We start from the raw sequence: 4,497 nt of genomic DNA, 5'->3' as shown, positions 1-4,497 counted from the left end.
TGAACCTGTGTTTCCTGCATTGCCGGCGGGTTCTTTACCACCGAGCTGCCAGGGAAGCCTTCATCTCAACACAGAAGCCCCTGAAAGCAGAGGGCATCTTCTGGCTCGTTGGTGGCAACACACATGTCAGAGAGATTCCATGGATGAGAAGGAGTCAACGTGCTGCTGCTGCTGCTTTGAATTTGAAGGAGGCCATCAGAGGAGAAGTGCAAATGCTGAGTGGACCCCGGGTTAGAGCCAGCAGGGAAGAGAAAATTGCAAGAAAATGAATTCTGCCAACAATCTGAATCGGCTTGAAGCACACTCTTCCTCAGGACCCTCACATACGAGTGGTCTGGCCAATACCTTGATCTGGGGCTTAGAAGACTGAGCATGAAATTTAGCCGACCCTGTACCCCATCCCACCCCAGTTTTTGACCTGCAGGACTGGGAGCTGACAAATGGGTCTCCTTTTCACTCACTAAGATACGTGTACATGTATAACTGAATCACTTTGTTATATACCTGAAACTAGCACAGCATTGTAAATCAACTCTACTCCAATTTTTAAAAATTAAGAAAGAAAATTAAAGAAATAAGTTAAAAAATTAAGAAAGAAAGAAAATTAAAATTTTCTTAATTTTTACAAAATTAAGAAAAATGTTTATGATAGTTTGTTACATAGAAATAGAAAACAAATACACCCGAGGGTCTTGGTAAATGATTCTTCTGAAGCTGCAGGTCTTGCATGGAACCTGAGATTCTGCATTTCTAACGAGCTCCCAAGTGATGCTGCAGGTCTGGAGATTAAATTGGGTAGCAAGAGGCTAAAGAACACAAACATTACAGCAACTCTGGTCAAACTCTTTTTTCTACCAATATGCCATTTAGGAAATAAATTGTTATTATCAGCCATACTTTTTCCCTAGGATCATTCTTATAGTTCGCTTACTTTACAAGTTCATTTGTCTCTCCATATTGTAATGTGCTGGAGTAGAGAGAGTGACCTTCATCAGGGGTCAAGCTCTATTTCCCCCTTTCATTAATGATTTGACCTTGGATAAATGATCTAATGTTCAGGGCTTCAGTTTCCTTACTCTAATGGGCCTAGTATAGCCATCCTTACAGAAGTGGTGTTCAGTCTATCTAAACCTGGCTATGGTGTTAACTGTTTGGTCGAACACTGGTCTGGATTACCATCTATAATCAATTGATTTTTAAGTAAGGGAGATTAGCTTCAGTATTATGGGTAGCCCTCATCCCATCCAAGTAAAGCCTTGAGAGCAAAAACTGAGGTGTTTTGAGAAGGAATTCTGCCTCAAAAGTGTAATAGAAATCTTCATGGGATTTCCAGCTTGCCAGGTTGCCCTACAGATAATGGACTTAGCAGCCTCCAATCACATGAGCTGATTCCTTAAGTCTATACATATACACACACATACTCACATATACAGGGCTTCCCTGGTGGCTCAGGTGGTAAAAGAATCTGCCTGCAAAGTAGAATATCTGGGTTCAATCCCTGGGTCAGGAAGATCTTCTGTAGAATGGCTACCCACTCCAGTATTCTTGCCTGGTGAGTTCCATGGACACAGTTGCCTGGTGGGCTACAGTCCTTGGGTCACAAAGAGTTGGACATGACTGAGTGACTTATACTTTCACTTTCATACACATATATATGTGGAAGGAAAATGGAAACCCACTCCAGTATTCTTGCCTGAAGAATTCCAGAGACAGAGGAGCCTGGCGGGCTACAGCCATGGGGTTGCAGAGAGTCAGACACGACTGAGTGACTAGCACACATGTATACATAGAGATAATGTACATATTTATTATATATGTACATTATCTCTACGTATATATTATATTATATAATAATATATATGTATATACACTTCTATGGACTTCTTTATATCTATCTATCTGTCTCGTTGAGTTTGATTTCTCTAGAGAATCCTGACTGATAACACAGGGGCTAAGAGAAACAGTGTCATATTGGAGGCACTAATAAATGTTCATCAATATTTTTAATTTGTATCTCTCCACGTCACTGTAAAGTAGGTGGAGGAATGTACGGAGGAAGCGTTCATTGATGGTTCCCATATTTCCTGCCTCTTACTTGGTCACATGTGTTGGCGATGTGCTTAGTTCTTTTTCCTATTCCAAGAGTAGGTGGTGGTGGGAGATTCAGCAGGTTTCAATATATTACAGATGACATAGATGGTTATCACTGACAAGAGCAGCCAAATCGGGGATCAAGTTATAACCATTCTGTGAAGGGAACCTGAAAGCAATTGCTGGGACCTTATGGGCAGGAAGGAAGCACGTCTCCTGAAATCATACCAGGACCAGAATGATGACGGCGCTAGCGTTTCCCCTTTGAAGTCTTGTCTCTGATCATCCCCATCTGTCTTCTAATGGACGTATCTGCAGCTTTTGCAAACTGAAGAGGTCAAGGATTGGTTAGTGGTTCTGAATGTGGATAGAAGAATCACACTGTGTAGGAGAAGCTGGAAGTGCATGGATTGAAAAATAGCAATAATCTTATGTTTTTGTGTAGCTGTTGCACTGTAAGAAGTGATTTCACTTTCGTTGCCTCATTTAACTTTTAAAAGTAGTGCTGCTGCCTTCATTTAGGTATGAAACCATGGGGGCACTAAGACTTGAGGCTTCCCTGTGCTCGTTTTTTTCAGCAAGCCAAATGCAGAAGCTGGGTCTGTCTGGTTTTAGGATTGTCCCTTTACCTCCTCAGTAGCCATCTCACTATCCTATCAGAGGGATCCAGCAAGTTATGAAAATCACTGTCATCAAGGGATCACAGACTCTTCGTTGATCTTCCTTCCTGTGGTGAGTAGAGAAGCCTAATGACTAGAGAGAAGTTCTTGGGGCTTGGAGCCCTTCAGTGTTGGAACCACTGTGAAGTGACTCAGGACAGGAAGGAGGGGATGGGGCTGGCAGGGGGAATAGGGACCGACTCATGCATGACGTGGCTGAGGCTATTAGTGCTTAAGAAATGAGGTCAGTTACACAAGATGCAGCGGAGAAGGCAATGGCAAGCCACTCCAGTACTCTTGCCTAGAAAATCCCATGGATGGAGGAACCTGGTAGGCTGCAGTCCGTGGGGTCGCTAAGGGTCGGACACGACAGAGCGACTTCACTTTCACTTTTCACTTTCACACATTGGAGAAGGAAATGGCAACCCATTCCAGTGTTCTTGCCTGGAGAATCCCAGGGATGGGGGAGCCTGGTGGGCTTCCGTCTATAGGGTCACACAGAGTCAGACACGACTGACGTGATTTAGCAGCAGCAGCAGCACACAAGGTGCAGGATTGTAAATTTTTAATGCAGACCAGACCAGATTTTTCAGAAGAAATAAATCCTCTGGTGGTGAGGCACATTTAGCTTTATACATCCCAGAGAGGCTCAGACTCTAGCTTTTCGGGGCCAGAAGGTAAGTGACTGAGCTGGTTGTGTACAGGGTGCTGGAGAGTCAAGGCTACTCTGGAGAATCCAATCAAACATGACATCTTCAGGTCAGGTTCCTCAGGACACGACATTCTTATCTCCATCTCTAGGACCAAACAGTCCAGTTCTTCCTGATCATAATGCAAGAGCTCATGTTCATTCTCCTGGGCAACTGGAAAACCACCAGCTGGAGCGCAGCTTTCTCCTCCAAGTGGGAAAAGGAGACAAGCCTATGACATCAAGTGGAGCATGGTGTCTGGGTCCCTCTCAAATGGGAAGAAGTTCAGGATCAAAGTGATGGATGAGGTCACCAGGATACTTGGGGAGGATGTGACATTTTGAAGGATTTGCAAAGGATGTGACAGGGAATAAAAATCAGAGGTCAGAGCTATCTTCAAACAGGGAGGGAATACACATGACTGGCTAGAGATTCACAGTTCAGGGTTGCAGTGCAGCCCATGTCCAGAGAAGGCTGAATTCCTAAGTAGACTGTGGACTGTAACATCATTAGGTGAGTCTCCTATTTTACCTGACCTGGCTGACTCTCCAGCCAGCCAATTGTGCTTTCGGCAACTTTAGTTTTCATGGAATAATCTCTTTGATTTCAAAAGTATTATTCACTGGATTTGAATATTTGGGTTTTCAACTTTTTGTTTTCTATGAATAATTTCCTTTGACTTATTTAAAGTCACATCAGTTCAGTTCAGTTGCTCAGCTGTGTCTGACTCTTTGTCACCCCGTAGACTGCAGCACACCAGGCTTCCCTGTCCATCACCAACTCCTGGAGCTTGCTCAAACTCATGGCCATTGAGTTGGTGATGCCATCCAACCATCTCATCCTCTGTTGTCCCCTTCTCCTCCTGCCTTCAATCTTTCCCAGCCTCAGGGTCTTTTCCAATGAGTCAGCTCTTTGCAACAGGTGGTGAAAGTATTGGAGCTTCAGCTTCAGCATCAGTCCTTCCAATGAATATTCAGGACTGATTTCTTTTAGGATGGAGACTGGTTGGATCTCCTTGCAGTCCAAGAGATTCTCAAGGGTCTTCTCCAACACCACAG

The sequence above is a fragment of the Moschus berezovskii genome, chromosome 5, assembly GCF_049115385.1.
Source record: "Moschus berezovskii isolate FMDL1 chromosome 5, NW_MosBer_1.0, whole genome shotgun sequence".
Lineage (NCBI taxonomy): Eukaryota > Metazoa > Chordata > Mammalia > Artiodactyla > Moschidae > Moschus > Moschus berezovskii.
Note: the sequence above shows the minus strand (reverse complement) of the source record.